The sequence below is a fragment of the Ovis canadensis genome, chromosome 23 (assembly GCF_042477335.2).
Source record: "Ovis canadensis isolate MfBH-ARS-UI-01 breed Bighorn chromosome 23, ARS-UI_OviCan_v2, whole genome shotgun sequence".
NCBI classification, from domain to species: Eukaryota; Metazoa; Chordata; class Mammalia; order Artiodactyla; family Bovidae; genus Ovis; species Ovis canadensis.
The window spans coordinates 20696349-20715051 of record NC_091267.1 but is presented as its reverse complement, the minus strand read 5'-3'; the positions used below and the strand labels follow the sequence as shown (position 1 = coordinate 20715051).

Sequence of the window (18703 nt, the reverse complement as noted above, 5' to 3'; positions counted from 1 at the left end):
CTCTGTTCCTTATCAGTTCCTGTCAGGAGCAAGAGGAGTGGCAAGCCACTCCCAGGACTGAGATCATAGAGATGGGATGTTTGCATAGGATTTCCTTCATTAGCCTTTCCATATGGTGAAAGGGATTATCTATGACCCTCTTTTGATATGGATTGTCTTTTGGCTTTATGGCCTCTATTGCTCCTTGTTTCCTTGGTAACTTGTAAAGTCTGGTCTTTTGATCTTTATCTGAAAAAGCTACCTTGTAATATGGTATATATACTCACTCAGAATTCAATAAACCACCCTTGTTCCACCAGAGACTTGGGTCCCTGTGTCCTTTTCTCTCTCTCTCTCTCAATCTCTTTATTCCTGGCTGTTTCCCTGGAGTGCAAAGGCCAGCTGCGTAACCCAAGGAATATTAGCCTCTTTCCTTCTTTCACTTTCTTATCATTGACTCCAGACCACCAGGCTCCGGTCCATTAAAGGACCCCAACAAGTGGCGCCCAGAACAGGGGCCTAGTATACGCGGCACTTCAGACGGAGTGACTCAGGGCCTGTTGAGGCTGGTAAGTACAAGGACACGGGTCAAACAGCTGGGAAGCCCCTCACTTTTCTACTTTACTTCATCGTTTACTTAAAGTTCAGGGACTTTCGGTTTCGCACTGAGTAGAGGCTTGCCTTCAAACAATAGGTGACCATAATCCCTGGTTCCCTGATGAAGGCAGTTTTAATTTAGAAATTTGGCACTGAGTCAGAAAGAATGTTGAACAAGCAGCCAGATGGGGAAAAAATATTCCAGTTGATTTCTGGCCCCTGTAGGCTCTCATTAAACCTGTAATTCTGCCATTTCAAGGCAGTTCTAGCCCTCCTGATATTCGATGACAGAATGCTTATTACATGAATATGAATTAGATGATGAAACTTTACAAAAGGACCAATCAGAACAACATAAAATATTTCAGAATTTTCCTACAAGCCCTGCCCTGGCTGCTCCAAATGCTCCTCCTCTGCCAACAGTCGCGAATCCAAAAGTCTCTCTTTTTCTAGAACCTAATGATTCTGACAACAACTCTCTGGAGACACTTTTTGACACCAAAACTGGCAATACTTTTCTGGATAATAATGATAAGTCCTTAGCACAAACTCATATTTGCAAAAAATTGCTACCTACTCACTCTCCTTCGCGACAGAGGCTCTCTGAATTGCTGGCTTTGCAATCACAAGTCTCTGAAGCGGATGGTTTTTCCGCCTTCTTAGTTTTAAGAAATGCTAACACTCAAGGGCAATAATACCTCAATATGAAGGTATTAACCTTTTTCACATGCAACAAATGGAAAAGGCTGTAACTATGTATGGCCCACATTCACCTTTTACTAGAGAAATTCTAAATGCTATGGTGTCTTCTATTGGAACCTTTATTCCCTATGATTGGTGAACTTTAACAAAAGCTCTCCTTAAACTAGGAGAATATCTTCAGTGGACAATGTGGTTTCAAGATACAGCCAGAGATCATGCCAACAAAAACGCTCGAGCTGGCGCTCCCCAAAACCAAATAACTTTTGAAATGTTAACTGGCACTGGACAATTTGATGCTATAGAAGCTCAAATACAGTGCCCTCCTTTGTTGCATGAACAATTACAAACAATGGCCCTTGAAGCTTGGGATAGAACTACTCCTCAAGGGGAACCTACAGGTAGCTACACTAAAATATTGCAAGGACCTAATGAAACTTATGCTGGTTTTTTAGCTGGATTAGAAACTGCTACTTCCCATACTGTAATCGGAGAAGAAGCCAAAAGGCAACTAGAGAAATTATTTGCTTATGAAAATGCAAATCAGGAATGTCAAAAGGCTATAGCCCCAATTCGTGAGACAGGGACTATTATTGATTATTTGAAGGCTTGTCACAATCTAGAATCAGAAACTCAAAAAATGCAAATGCTAGCTGAGACAATGGCTGCTTGCTTTAAAAAGAGAAACGAGGGATGTTTTATATGTGGGGATGAGAACTATTTAAAAAGGGATTGCCCTAAGAAAGCTAATAAAAATCCTCCAAAAGTCTGCCCCCACACACCTTCGGTCTTTTACTCGGCCAAACTAGTTTGACTTCTAAAGGAATTACTGTTCACCCTGGAGTAATAGATTCAGATTGTAAAGGAGAAATTCAAATTATGATGTCATCTAAGATTTCATGTCAATTCAAAAGGGGAGACAAAAATTGCTCAATTATTTCTTTTATCCTACATTTCTATTAACTCCTCTAATGATGTACGGACAGGCGGATTCAGCAGTACAGAACAAAAATAATCTTTATGACATCGTTGATATCTGAATATGCCCAACAAAATATAAATATCAAAATTAATGGTAAAAGATTTTCTGGTCTCCTTGATACTGGATCTGATATTACTATTATATCCAAACATTTATGGCTCAAATACTGGCCTATACAAAAAATCTCTTCACAAATTGCAGGAATTTCTCAAACCAAAGTACAAGAAGTTTATCAAAGTGTTCAAATCTACCCATGTGAGGGACCAGAAAGTCAACCTGCAACATTAAAACCTTATGTGATAGATGCACCCCTTAATTCAATAGGAAGGGATTTACTTATGCTATGGCAAACTCAGATATACATTCCACATTTTTCCTAGGGGCCACTGCTCATTTAACAAATAATACAATTATTAAAATAACTTGGAAAAATGATGAGCCCATTTCGACAGAGCAGTGGCCCCTTACAAAAGATAAACTATAGGCTGCTAAAGAACTTATAGACACACAATTAGAACTGAAATATATCGAGGAATCTTGCTCTCCTTGGAACTCTCCTATTTTTGTTATAAAAAGAAAATCTAACAAATGACGTCTCTTAAAAGACCTTAGAAAAGTTAATGCATCTATGAAACCTATGGGTGTATTACAATCAGGAATCCCATCACCTACCACTATTTCTCAAAATTGGCACATTATTATTATTGATTTGCAAGATTGCTCTTTTAATATACCTCTACACCCTTTAGACAGAGAGAGATTCGCTTTCTCTCCCCCTTATCCTAATCATATGGGGCCTCATAAATGATACCAATGGACTGTATTGCCTCAAGGAATGATGAATTCTCCCACCGTGTGTCAGTACTACATAGCTAAAGCCCTTGAGCCTGTGAGAAAACAATTTCCTGACTTTCTTGTTATCCGTTATATGGATGATATATTGTTTTCGGCTCCATCCGTTTTCTAAACTCAACACATATTTGATATAGCTCAACAATGCCTAAAAAACTCTGGATTAATCATTGCCCCTGAAAAAATTCAAACCTCTATACCTTATCTTTACTTAGGATTTGCTGTTAATAGACAATGTATTACTCCCCAACTAACTCAGATTCGTACTGATAAATTATCAACCTTAAATGATTTTCAGAAACTCTTAGATGATATAAATTGGATTAGACCCTCTTTGAAAGTGAAAGTGAAAGTGAAGTTGCTCAGTCATGTCTGACTCTTTGTGACCCCGTGGACTGTAGCCCACCAGGCTCCTCAGTCCATGGAATTTTCCAGGCAAGATTACTGGAGTGGGTTGCCATTTCCTTCTCCAGTGGATCTTCCCAGCCAGGGATCGTCTCCCACACAGCAGGCAGACGCTTTACCGTCTGAGCCACCAGGGAGATCCAGACCTTCTTTAGGCACTGCTAATTATCAACTGACTAACCATTTAACCTTTCAGTATCACAGTAATCCAAGTCTATGCCCAACCAGTAACGCTGAAGAAGCTGAAGTTGAACCATTCTATGAAGACCTACAAGACCTTTTAGAACTAATACCCAAAAAAGATGTCCGTTTCATTATAGGGGACTGGAATGCAAAAGTAGGAAGTCAAGAAACACCTGGAGTAACAGGCAAATTTGGCCTTGGAATGTGGAATGAAGCAGGGCAAAGACTAGAGTTTTGCCAAGAAAATGCACTGGTCATAGCAAACACCCTCTTCCAACAACACAAGAGAAGACTCTACACATGGAGATCACCAGATGGTAAACACCGAAATCAGATTGATTACATTCTTTGCAGCCAAAGATGGAGAAGCTCTACACAGTCAACAAAAACAAGACCAGGAGCTGACTGTGGCTCAGATCATGAACTCCTTATTACCAAATTCAGACTTAAATTGAAGAAAGTAGGGAAAACCACTAGACCATTCAGGTATGACCTAAATCAAATCGCTTATGATTATACAGTGGAAGTGATTTAAGGGCCTAGATCTGATAGATAGAGTGCCGGATGAACTATGGAATGAAATTCGTGACATTGTGCAGGAGACAGGGATCAAGACCATCCCCATGGAAGAGAAATGCAAAAAAGCAAAATGGCTGTCTGGGGAGGCCTTACAAATAGCTGTGAAAAGAAGAGAGGCAAAAAACAAAGGAGAAAAGGAAAGATATAAGCATCTGAATGCAGAGTTCCAAAGAATAACAAGAAGAGATAAGAAAGCTTTCTTCAGTGATCAATGCAAAGAAATAGGGGAAAAGAACAGAATGGGAAAGACGAGAGATCTCTTCAAGAAAATTAGAGATACCAAGGGAACATTTCATGCAAAGATGGGCTCGATAAAGGACAGAAATGGTATGGACCTAACAGAAGCAGAAGATATTAAGAAGAGGTGGCAAGAATACACAGAAGAACTGTACAAAAAAGATCTTCACGACCCAGATATTCACGATGGTGTGATCACTCATCTAGAGCCAGACATCCTGGAATGTGAAGTCAAGTGGGCCTTAGAAAGCATCACTACGAACAAAGCTAGTGGAGGTGATGGAATTCCAGTTGAGCTCTTTCAAATCCTGAAAGATGATGCTGTGAAAGTGCTGCACTTCAATATGCCAGCAAATTGGGAAAACTCAGCAGTGACCACAGGACTGGAAAAGGTCAGTTTTCATTCCAGTCCCAAAGAAAGGCAATGCCAAAGAATGCCCAAACTACTGCACAATTGCACTCATCTCACATGCTAGTAAAGTAATGCTCAAAATTCTCTAAGCCAGGCTTTAGCAATACGTGAACTGAGAACTTCCTGATGTTCAAGCTGGTTTTAGAAAAGGCAGAGGAACCAGAGATCAAATTGCCAACATCCACTGGATCATGGAAAAAGCAAGAGAGTTCCAGAAAAATATCTGTTTCTGCTTTATTGACTATGCCAAAGTCTTTGACTGTGTGGATCACAATAAACTGTGGAAAATTCTGAAAGAGATGGGAATACCAGAGCACCTGACCTGCCTCTTGAGAAATCTGTATGCAGGTCAGGAAGCAACAGTTAGAACTGGACATGGAACAACAGACTGGTTCCACATAGGAAAAGGAGTACGTCAAGGCTGTATATTGTCACCCTGCTTATTTAACTTCTATGCAGAGTACATAATGAGAAATGCTGGACTGGAAGAAACACAAGCTGGAATCAAGGTTGCCGGGAGAAAATTGTGATACCTGTCAATAAATCTCAATTCGAGAATGCCTTACAAACTTCTACTGATTTCCAAATAGCTTTTCTGGATATTTTGGAGAAATTTCATTTCATTCTCCTTCTAACAAGCTATGGAATTTCTTCAAAAATACTGAATTTATTATTTTCTGCATCGTCAGCTCACAGCCAATACCTCAAGCTGAAGTTTTCTATATAGATGGGACTAAGAACACTAAAGCCTCATTCTGGTCTCTCAAAGAATATAAAGTTTTTTACACTAAATTCCATTCTGCTCAGCAAAACGAATTATATGCTCTTATTCACATCATGCACTAAAATTGCAAATAAAAAAATTAAAAAGGGGGAATACACTGGAACATTGCTATCTCCCCTTTCTAAAGCAGACTCTACTAGATTCCAACATAAGATATTCTCTAAACCTATAACTATTATTAGTTTTATTTGTCTTAAAATTTTCAAACTTACCACAAAGAGATATCTTGACAAGAGCAGAAAAACATTTCGAGTAATTGAAGGACACTTCTCTTCCTCTGCCCATTTGGTATCAAGACAGGTTCAATAAGCAATGGAAATCTGGGGAAATAATCTTACAGGGAAAGGGATATTTTTGTATTTGCCCAGATGGATCTAATGAACTCACATGGCTTCCTCTTCGGAAGATTCAACCCAAAGAGGTGGCATTCAAAATGGAGACTGAAACAACAAAAACCCCAGGAGGAAGAAATTCCAATATGGGCCATGTCGGCTCTAAAGATCTCCAGGAAGCTCCGTCCTCGGCGACATCAACCTTATGACCTCCCCTCTTGGAGACAGATAAAAACCCTTACTAATCAAGCTGAAAATCTGGTTTCTCAACAGGGAATGCCATGGAGTCCTGAAAACCTTCTTATCACTATGCTTGCTCTGTTGGCCTGCATGTCCCCTGCTCGAGCCAGATTAACTAATCATACTTACTGGGCTTACTTACCCAAACCCCCTTTATTGCAGGTCATAGAATGGATGGAGAAAGGACTTATCAACCTATGACTCCACCCATATGCCCCTTCCCTGGAATGTGAAGGGGCCCTCACACCCTGGGGAGGAGGGAAAACTAATCAACATTTCTTTAGGCTATGAAGTCCTTCCCTTGTGCCTGAGCCCAGGGTAAGTATGCATAAACATCAGCCGACAAACTTGGGCTTTAGTCCTGCCTCCAAAAGCAGACTTTCAGACATTGCTTGGATTGTTTACTGCCCTTTCTTTGTCTGTGAACCATGTTTATACTACTGAAACTTTAGGGAAAGAACAAAGAACATTATGTAAAGGGTTTACTTATAAGAACTTTAAATATACTCCTGTTTGTTGGGACAAATGTCAAGCCAAATCAGGAAAACTAATATTTGTGGCTAGCCACACCATTGTCGATTGGGAACCCCATGGTATGTGGTTGTCTAACTATTCAGATGATATTAATAGCACTGTGTGCTTATGCTACTCAAGTGGCTTGGAAAGTTACTAACACTACGATGAAACATTACCATGACAAAGGACTTCTTGGCTGGCTTGACGGTGGAATGGCACCCCCTCATCCTCGGATCATCCTCGATAAACAAACATATGGAAACTTGTTGAGAGCACCAAAGAACTTGGAACTTGGACCGGACATTTCACAGGAACCAGTCGTAGTCATAATAATTATTTCTTTTGCTATAATCAATCATATTTCATACAGGCTTGTATTCCCCTTCCTTTTGTTTTAGCCATAGGGAACTTACAGTTCACTAAGACTTTACATTCTGTAACTTGCATAAATTGAAAACTGTATACCTGTCTTAACTCTTCTATTTCCTTAAGAAATGAATCCCTTTTGATTCTTTGATCTCGACGTAATCTGTGGTTACCAGTAAATCTCCAAGGGCCCTGGGAAGAAGGTCCCATGTCCAGGCTTGCTTCCCAGTTACTTACTAAATTACTCCGATGATCTAAATGATTCATTGGATGGCTGATTCTTGGCATTTGGGGATTAATAGCTATTTGCACCACTGCTGCCATCGCTGGCGTTGCTTTACAAACCTCAGTTCAAACACATAATTTTATCCAAAATTGGACCAAAGATGCTCATACTATGTGGGCCACTCAGGCTCAGATAGATGAGGATATTCAAAATGAAATATAGGAACTAAAAACAGCCGTCAAGTGGGTTAGAGATCAATTAATAGATGTACAAAAACAAGTGATACTAAAATGTGATTGGAATCCTACTCAATTTTGTGTTACTCTTGTTCAATTCAATAATAGCGCCTATAACTGGGAGCAAATCAAATTTCATTTACAAAATATACATGATAATGCTTCTCTGAATGTACAATTATTGCAAAAAGAAATCTTCGAAACCTTCTCTAAAAGTCTGCCCTCACCCCCCATCTGGAAATTTTAACTGAAAAACTAGCTGATCAATTATCTGGGCTAGACCCACGAGGATGGTTTCAAAGCATCACCCACAGCATTGGGTCTGGAACTGTAACTCTGGCGATTGTCTTGGCAATTATATTTGTTGTTTACCATTGCCTTTCTGCAAAAATTGTTAAAACTAAACAAACTCAAATGGTCAGGACCTTTTTTACAAATATAATAAAATAGGGGGAATTGTCAGGGAATGTTTAACAGTAGTATCCCTGTGTGCTGTTTCCCATCTCTCTTGAGCCCTCTGTTCCTTATCAGTTCCTGTCAGGAGCGAGAGGAGTGGCAAGCCACTCCCAGCACTGAGATCATAGAGATGGGATGCTTGCATAGGATCTCCTTCATTATCCTTTCCATATGGTGAAAGGGTCTCCCTGGTGGCTCAGACAGTAAAGTGTCCGCCTGCCGTGTGGGAGACCCAGGTTTGATCCCTGGGTTGGGAAGATCCGCTGGAGAAGCAAATTGGCAACCCACTCCAGCAATCTTGCCTGGAAAATTCCATGGACTGAGGAGCCTAGTGGGCTACAGTCCATGGGGTCGCAAAGAGTCAGACATGACTAAGCCACTTTCACTTCATAAATGTAAATATATAAATGAGAAAAATGAAAGTGATCATTATTAACAAGGGTAGATGGAGAACTTCCCTGGTGGCAAGGTGGATAAGAATCCAGCTGCCAGTGCAGGGGACACGGGTTCAATTCCTGGTCCAGAAAGATCCCACATGCTGTGGAGCAACTAATCCCTTGCATCACAAGTACTGAGCCTGTGCGCCAGAGCTTGCGAGCTGCAACTACTGAAGCACATGTGGGTTAGAGTCTGCTCTGCAACAGGTGAAGCTGTTAGGTAGGTAGAATAGGTAAAAGGAGTCCAAAATGGCGGCGGCTAGAAGACAAGGAAGGTCTGAGAACCAGAGTGATGACTTCAGGCAGAACAAACAGCACTCCTGGCTAAGCCCAATTTGCACAGGGCAGGCCCAGGTGGAGGCAAAAACATGTAAAAGGAGGAGCCACAGTGCTTTCTCTCTCTCTTTCTCTCCCACGTACATGCGCTCTTTCTCTCTCTGTCCCTCTCTCTCTCTCTCCCCTGCTCGCTCCTCCACTCTCTTCTCTTCGAGTCTTTGGGTTGGCATGCCCTCACGCTTTGAGGATGGATTCTCCTGCTATCTTCTAAATAAAACAGAGCTGTAAGACTGATTTGCCTAAGAGCTATAACACGGTTTGTCTAAGACCCGAGAGCTGTGATGCGCCAAGGGCTTTAATGTCCGTCGCTCCAAATCTTTGTTGTGACGAGACAAAGAACCGAGGAACATACACTTGCGTGACAAAGCCATCGCAGTGAGAAGCCTGCGCACCACAACAGAAAAAGGCCCGAGCAGCAATCAAGACCCAGTGCAGCCAACAAATAAATAAACTGAAATTTAAAAAAAAAAAAGAGTGGATAGAAACACAAATGCCAGATCCTGTGAGTGTAGACTCAAACAGGTTTGCATTTTCTACATGGAAAACTAAAGCTATGACTTATTGTCTCCTCTGACCCAGTAAGGCCACCACAAGATATTTATCCTACAGAACAACACGTTTAGCAAAGATCTGTGTTTAAACACCTGAATGTTTATTACAGCGCTGTTTCTATGAATGAAAGCTAGGAACTCTCTGTGTGCCTTTCTCTAGGCAACTGGCTCAGCTCATGCTGCTAAACCCATAGGCTGGGATGCTCCACGGCTCTTCAGTGGTTGTGCAGGTCTCTACTTAAATGTGCAAAATATGTCACATACCAAGGGAAGAACTTTTTTCAATACACATATGCTCATAGTTGCCCGCCATGCAGAAGACCTGGGTTTGATCCCTGGGTCAGGAAGATCCCCTGGAGAAGGGAATGACTACCTACTCCAGTATTCTTGCCTAGAGAATTCCATGGACAGAGGAGCCTGGTGGGCTACAGTCCATGGAATTGCAAAGAGTCAGACATGACTGAGCAATTGACACACACTTACTTATGCTCATAAAAATAAGACATCCATTCAGAAAAGCTCTGCGCGGGCCAGCAGGCCTGGCCTCTGCTCACCTGGTGTGGCACTGCCAGGCCCAGCAGACTGCACCTGGGCCTCTGCTGGCCTCTGTCTTCTTCTTCCTCTTCTGTGTGTACCTCGCCTCTCTCCTGATGGTCTCAGGGTCTCAAGAAAACAAATATTGCACAGACATTTTCAGGGCTCCTGACCTGAGCATCAGGCCCAAGTGAGGACTAAGTTCTCTAGGAATTTGTTCAGAGGCCCCAGGAAACAGGAGAAGTCACTGTCCATGGATGGACGGGAACTCGCAGATATTCCTATCTCATCCCCACAGCTGTCCCCTGACCAAGCTCCTTCCTTCCTCCTCTGCTTCCCACATCTCTCTGGGCTGCTGCTAAGTGACAATATTCCCTCTGCACCACGGTTAGTGAGTGAGCAAGAGCGAGAGTTACTTGCCCATAAACAAGAGAGTGTGGGCTTTGCAATGACACTGGAGTTCAAATCCCACTTCATCATGGACACGCCGTGGGGCCTCCAGCTCCCAGTGTTTTGCTGAGAGCACGGACCCTGCCAGCCCCTTGGGAGCACCCAGCCTGGCAAACCCCACCCTCATGCTGTCCCAGCCAAGGCCCTCCACCCACATGGGGAATTTCAGGCCCAAAGCTCTGAATATCTTATTTGGCCTCTTGCACTCTCGATACTGCTGCATCCCAGGTCACTGAAAGAAATTTTTTACTTTCTAAAACAGCACAAAACATACATGTGCTAGGATACAAAAGTAATATACAGAAATGTGTACAGATGAACCAATATACAAATACTTCACATTTCTCCTAACTAGATGCTGCACTATGTTTACAATTGTGCCTATGTCTTATTCTCATGTTTTGTGTCTGTCTTTGGATTCTCCAACTTGAACATGAGTTCCTTGAGAGCAAATATTACCTGTTCATGGTTGTGCCAAGCATGACCTGCCATTCAGGTTTACCTGAGGCCAAGCAGTTTCACAGGACCTGGGATTTCAGTGCTAAAGCCAGGACAGTCCCAGGCATCTTGGGCAGCTGGTCACTCCAACTGTATCCCCAACCCAAGGCCAGTGCCCAGGATGCAGCAGGTGCTCAATAAATAATAACTCTGCTTGAACGTTTACTTTAAAGTTTGTTTTTGGAATAAGGGGAGGGGAAGGGGGCCAAAATGCCCCACAGGAGCTCAATAAATAAGTGTTTGCAGGAGAGAGGCAAACAGAACCTCAAGGCAACCCCAAGGTGATAGCTATGCACTAGTTACAGAGATGAATCAGTCCAGACTGAAGCCCTTCAGAGATGCAGAGGGATTTCTGAAAGAAATGAGATCTGAACAATTTGAGAAGAGATTTCGATGACTGGAAGGAGTTTGAGGATTGAATGAGTAATAAGAGCATGAAATTTTAAGCAAATGAAAAATAATGCAGCAATAAACTTTAAGGAAGACAAAGCATGATTCGAGAAAGGAACAGCATGAAAGATCCTAGATGGACCATGTGGAAAGAGCATGTGCACAACCATGACCATGGAAACACTCGATATTTATGATGAAACTATGCTGGAAGGGTGAGGGGGATTAAGCGTCGGTCAGATGTTGGGAGGTTATATAGCAGTAACGAAATCAACCTCAATGGCCAACAAAAAACAAACGAGCAAAAAATAAGAGTGTTGGCTTGAGTTTAAGGCTTTCTCCTGCTGAAAGTGAAAGTGTTAATCATTCAGTCCTGTCCGATTCTTTGCGACCCCATAGTAGACCGCCAGGCTCCTCTGTCCATGGAATTCTCCAGGCAAGGATACTAGAGTGGGTAGCCATTCCCTTCTCCAGGCCATCTTTCTGACCCAGGGGTCAACCTTGGGGCTCCGCCATTGTAGGCAGATTCTTTACCGTCTGAGGCACCAGAGAAGCCCCTTCTCCTTCTGGGCTCTCATGAAGTCCTGGGAGGAGACAGGACACTGTGGTCAACCAGATGTACCAGCTCATCTCCCGGCTAAGCAGCACTGTCTTCTCTTCCCATGTTTTCCCCTGTGCTTCAGGAGCTAGAACAATGGGCACTGCATTTACCAGACCCCTGCCACCAGGATTTTAAGTTAGATTCTGCCAAAGAAATGCACCTGCACTAGATCTGGAAATCAAAAGATAAGTAGGATTTCATTTCTGCTGAACTGAAGTCATGCTCTCTGTGAAACTATGTTTACTACTGTTCTTCAGCTGTGGTGGACAGCTGTTAGGGCTCTGCATAGAGGAGGCTGGAAGCAGCCTCCTCGCCAGGGTCTCCCTGGAAACGCCTTGCATCCATGCTCCAGGTAGCTGTGGATGGTCCAGAGGAGGCCCTTGCTCCATCTCTCAAGTCAACAACATCGCCTCTCTCTGACCATTCTTCCCTGGTCTCAGCTCCATCTGACTTTCCGCTCTGCCTCCCTCATCTACCTTTAAGGACCCACTGATTGCCCTGGATCATCCTAGATAATCCACGATCATCTCCCTACTTCAAAGTCCTGAACTTTTAATCATATCTGCAAAGTCTCCTCTGCTGCAAAAGGTGAGATAGTCATGGGTTCCAGGGGTTAGGACATGGACACCTTTGGGATGCCACTACTCTGCCAACCACCACAACAAAATGCAAATGAATTTATTTCCTTCATTCCTCCCCAAAGCACTGACTCTGGTTTATTCAAAGCCCTAATACTTCGCACAGAAATAAGCAATATCATCTAAGAAAATTCATTCATGATGTTCAGAGCTGTAGTTTGGCATCCTGAGGGCTGATGGAAAAGGTGATCTGGGGGAAGAGATAACAAGCAGAGAGAGAGAGAGAAGGAAAACTTTAAAGTTGAGCATACACAAATGCATGTACATTTATTGACTAAAATGCTAACTCATTGAAATATTTATATTTGTGATCAAATGTTTTAGACTTGTTAGTTTCACAGAAAGGCCATTCTGTTCTCTGGCCGGTTCCCAATGGTTGGGATCCAAAGGCAGTATACAAGAAAATTAGAAATAAGATGAAAACAAGATCGAGCTATATTCTGACTCAAAGTCAAGTCCCTTACTATGCTTGCAGCATGTGTTAAAATGTACACACTTGGCTTATTTTCAGTCATTTGACTGACTTTCCCATTTGCTTCAATCTTCTCTGTGATTGCAATCCCATTTTCCTTGTCTCCCATTCTTTAGGTTATGTTTATTGATTTCTCTAGGGACCTTTCCAATTCTTCCTCATTGTATTGTTTTTCTTCATCCTGAGCACCAGCATGCCTTTCTCTCTCTTAATTTCCTCTGAGCAGCCATTCTACCACATCAGTGCCCTAAAAAAAAAGCTGGGATGTCCTCAGAGTTCAAAATTGTGTCGTGGGCATAATTTTCCTTGTAGTACAGCTATGTAATCAGACTGTTCCTTTACCAACATTGATCCGATTTCATACTTCAGCATAACAGAATGAAACTCTTTATTTTCCTGCATTTATTAAAACCAGAAATTGAAATATCTATGATTTTTTAATTGGAACGCTACAATTATCTGGCTGACACATTACTATTCAGGACACACTTCATACATGGCGGGGGTGGGGTAGGGGGTGAGGGCTACAATAGCCATTTCCCTAATGCCAAGTCCGAACCCTGGTGTCATCTTAGAGTTGTCTTTTTCAACCCCTCATTGTTAATCATCAAGTACTGCAGCGGCAAAGAAAATATTTTAAAGCAGCCTCTCCATCCACACGCTCATTGTGCTGGTCCTCAAAACATCCAACATGAGAGCATATTCACCAGCTTCTAAGTCATCCTACAACTTAGCAGCAACAGCAGCAAAGAAATTCTACTTCAACATATATAACGTAAAGAAACTCGTTCACAGGACTTCCCTGGCTATCCAGTGGTTGGGACTCTGTGCTTTCACTGTAGGGGGCGCGGGTTTTATCCCTGGTCAGGGAACAACTGCCTGTGGGTCCACTTCCCCAGTAACTACTTTCTGAGTAAAAAAATCATTAAGCATTTTTCTGGTCATCTCACTTAATCCTTCAACTATAAACAGCACGGGTATAAAGCACTATTAAATGGTCACCATTTGAGTGACACTTTTCTAACGCTTTAAGTGTTTCATTCACTAAACCTTTTAAAAATATTAGAAAATGGGAATTGTTACTATTCTTACATTACATTTGAGGGAACTGAGGCACAGACTGAAGTAATTTGCTCAATATTCCCCACACCTCTCAGGTGGCAAAACCAGAATTTGGACTCAGATATTGGACTGACCCTGATGCTGGTAAAGACTGAAGGCAGGAGGAGAACGGGATGACAGAGGATGAGGTGTTGGATGGCATCACTGGCTCAATGGACATGAGTTTGAGCAAGCTCTGTGAGTTGGTGATGGACAGGGAAGCCTGGAGGGCTGGGTCCATGGGGTCACAAAGAGTCAGACATGACTGAGCAACTGAACTGAACTGATTAGACTGTAGAGTACACACTTTTCATCTCAACACCCCTCTGCTCACCCACGGGAGTCAGGTTTTTTCGCTGCTCAAGAGATAAGTGAGCCTTCAGCAGACAGGAAATCTGTATGAAGTTCCATGTGCAAGAGCCATCACAGCACACTGCTTTTCTTCAATGACACTCCCCAGGTCAGAAATTCTCACTGGAAAATTTTTTCCCATGGCAATGTTTCCCAAAGCACATCTTCCAGTTATCACAGAAATTATGGAAAGTGGGTTTTTGTGGATAAACTGGCTTTGGAAACTTTACACACGTTACTCCCCTTTTAGAATACAGACATCATTCAATGCAGTGTGTTAAAGGTCCTCATAAATTCAGTAGCAAAGAATCCCCCTGAATTTAGTTTAACCTACTGTTTCTCAAATCCATTTGACCATGAAATTACATCTTTAGGTATCCTCTATTAGCCTGCATCTCAGAACACACTTTGGAAAATGCTGTGCAATACATTCATATATAAATTACCTTGGCTTCATTTTCAAAGTCTTAGTCTACTCCCTTCTTTACCTGTCCAAAGTTGCTTCTTATTTGAGAATCAAATAAATGTAATTCAGTACATCAACAAATTAAAGAGGGAGAATTATGTAATCATATTGACTGACATATAAAAAGAATTTGACAGAAAAATGCATATCACCCATTCACATTAAAAACCCTTCATCAATTAGAAACAGACAGAAATTACCTCAACTTGATAAAAAATCATCTTGCAAAGAACCTATAGCTAGGACTGAATACTTTCCCTTTAACATTGTGGGGGAAGTAATAAGGTCTGCTTTACTCACTGCTATATAACATGGTGGGCTGCCCTGGCAGCTCAGAGGTAAAGAATCTGCCTGTTAATGCAGCAGATGTGGGTTCAATCTCTGGGTTGGGAAGATTCCCTGGTAAAAGAAATGGCAACCTACACCAGTATTTTTGCCTGGTAAATCCCATGGACAAGGAAGCCTGGTGAGCTACAGTCCATGGGGTCACTAAAGAGTTGGACACAACTTAGCAACTAAACAACCACAACATACAACATAGCACTGGATGTTCCAGCCACTGCAATAAAGCAAGAAAAAGAAACAGGAGGTATACAGATTAGGAAAGAAGAAGTAAAACTATTCCTACCTGCAGAGGCCATGACCATCTATGTAGAAAACCCAAGAAATCTATAAAATCTTCTAGAACTAATGAAAGTGAAAGTTAGTTGCACAGTCATGTCCAACTCTGTGATTCCACGGACTGAAGCCTGTCCTGCTCCTCTGTCCATGAAATTCTCCAGGCAAGAGTACTGGAGAAGTTGCCATTTCCTTCTCCATCTAGAACTAACAAGTAAGATCACTAATTTTGCAGTATACAAGATCAACACCACAAGACTAACTGCATTTCCATATGCTAAGAATAATAACAGACAGCCTAAAATTTAAAACATAACACAATTTACATTCACTCCAAATAAAATAAAAGACAGGTATCTGGTATATTCTATACTATGGAATAACACTACTAAACAATAAAAAGGATCAGACTATCGATACATGCAAAAATTTGGATCAGTCTGCAGGGAATCATGCTGAGTAAAAAAAGTCAGCCTCAAAGTTTTCACACTAAATGTATTCCATTTATACAGCTTTCATGAAATGACAAAACATTTTTTGCAATTGAGAAATTTGAAAACAAATTAGAAGTTTCCAGAGGTTAAGACTGGGGAGTGATTTGGAGATATAACAATTATAAATATATATGCACCCAACATATGAGCACCGCAATATGTAAGACAAATGCTAACAAGTATGAAAGGGGAAATTAACAATAACACAATAGTAGGAGACTTTAATACCCCACTCACACCTATGGACAGATCAACTAAACAGAAAATTAACAAAGAAACACAAACTTTAAATGATACAATAGACCAGTTGGACCTAATTGATATCTATAGGACATTTCACCCCAAAACAATGAATTTCACCTTTTTCTCAAGTGCTCACGGAAACTTCTCCAGGATAGATCACATCCTGGGCCATAAATCTAGCCTTGGTACATTCAAAAAAATTGAAATCATTCCAAGCATCTTTTCTGACCATAATGCATTAAGATTAGATCTCAATTACAGGAGAAAAACTATTTAAAAATTCCAACATAGGGAGGCTGAACAACAAGCTTCTGAATAACCAACAAATCACAGAAGAAATCAAAAAAGAACTCAAATTATGCATAGAAACAAATGAAAATGAAAACACAACAACCCAAAACCTGTTGGACACTATAAAAGCAGTGCTAAGGGGAAAGTTCATAGCAATACAGGCATACCTCAAGAAACAAGGAAAAAGTCAAAAAAATAACCTAACTCTACACCTAAAGAAACTAGAAAAGGAAGAAATGAAGAACCCCAGGGTTAGTAGAAGGAAAGACATCTTACAAATTAGGGCAGAAATAAATGCAAAAGAAACAAAAGAGACCATAGCAAAAATCAACAAAGCCAAAAGCTGGTTCTTTGAGAGGATAAATAAAATTGACAAACCATTAGCCAGACTCATCAAGAAACAAAGGGAGAAAAATCAAATCAATAAAATTAGAAATGAAAATGGAGAGATCACAACAGACAACACAGAAATACAAAGGATCATAAGAGACTACTATCAGCAATTACATGCCAATAAAATGGACAACGTGGAAGAAATGGACAAATTCTTAGAAAAGTACAACTTTTCAAAACTGAATCAGGAAGGAATAGAAAATCTTAGCAGACCCATCACAAGCATGGAAATTGATACTGTAATCAGAAATCTTCCAGCAAACAAAAGCCCAGGTCCAGATGGCTTCACAGTTGAATTCTACCAAAAATTTAGAGAAGAGCTAACACCTATCCCACTCAAACTCCTCCAGAAAATTGCAGAGGAAGGTAAACTTCCAAACTCATTCTAAGAGGCCACCATCACCCTAATCCCAAAATGTGACAAAGATGCCACAAGAAAAGAAAACTACAGGCAAATATCACTGATGAACATAGATGCAAAAATCCTCAACAAAATTCTAGCAATCAGAATCCAGCAACACATTAAAAAGATCATACACCATGACCAAGTGGGCTTTACCCCAGGGATGCAAGGATTCTTCAATATCCGCAAATCAATCAATGTAATTCACCACATTAACAAATTGAAAAATAAAAGCCATATGATTATCTCAATAGATGCAGAGAAAGCCTTTGACAAAATTCAACATCCATTTATGATAAAAACTCTCCAGAAAGCAGGAATAGAAGGAACATACCTCAACATAATAAAGCTATATATGACAAACCCACAGCAAACATTATCTTCAATGGTGAAAATTGAAAGCATTTCCCCTAAAGTCAGGAACAAGACAAGGGTGCCCACTTTCAATGCTACTATTACTAAGCGCGGGCGGCTGCCAGAGCCGGCTCACTAAGTGCAGGCGGCTGCGAGAGCCGGCTCACTAAGCGTGACAGGAGCTACCCACGTCTGAGGTCAGGGGCAGTGGCCTAGAGTGCCAGGCTGTGACGGTGCAGGAACGGCCGAGAGGAGCTACCCTGTGTCCGATGTCAGGGGCAGCGCCGAAAGGAGCTACCCCGCATCTGAGGTCAGTGGTGGCCGGGAGGAGACACCCCGCGTCAGAGGTCAGGGGCAGCGGCCGGGAGGAGAGACCCCACGTCCGAGGTCAGGGGCGGCCGGGAGAAGCCACCTCGTGCCTGAGGCCAGAGGCGGTGAACCTGAGGAGCCACCCCGAGTCTGAGGCTAGGGACGGCAGCTGGAAGGAGCCACCCACGCCTGAGGCCAGGGCCTGCAGCCAGGAGGAGCAACCCGAGGAACAGTGGCTGCGCAGGCACAAGAGGGCTTACAGGAGCTATCCCACGTTGAAGGTCAGACAGTGGTGGTAAGGAGATACCCTTCATCCAATGTAAGGAGCAGCGGCTGTGCTTTGCTGGAGCAGCCATGAAGATTCCCTCACATTCAAGGTAAGAGAAACACAAGTAAGATGGTAGGTGTTGCAAGAGGGCATCAGAGGGTAGACACACTGAAACCATACTCACAGAAAACTAGTCAATCTAATCACACTAGGACCACAGCCTCCTCTAACTTAATGAAACCAAGCCATGCTTGCAGGGCAACCCAAGATGGGCGGGTCATGGTGGAGAGGTCTGACAGAACATGGTCCACTGGAGAAGGGAATGGCAAGCCACTTCAGTATTCTTGCCTTGAGAACCCCATGAACAGCATGAAAAGGCAATATGATAGGATACTGAAAGAGGAACTCCCCAGGTCATTAGGTG

At 42.0% G+C, this 18703-nt stretch overlaps 1 protein-coding gene across 2 annotated transcripts in view; it reads right to left on the bottom strand.

Moving 5' to 3' along the window:
* Positions 1–10288, bottom strand: part of CD226 (CD226 molecule) — a 110750-nt gene extending 100462 nt beyond the window's left edge. The window contains exon 1 of one of the 2 annotated variants that reach the window (XM_069569156.1): positions 9960–10288. The gene's annotated coding sequence lies outside the window, so the exon portion shown is untranslated. The remainder of the gene's footprint in view (positions 1–9959) is intronic. The other variant, XM_069569160.1, reaches the window with a different exon arrangement.
* Between the last annotated feature and the right edge of the window lie 8415 nt (positions 10289–18703).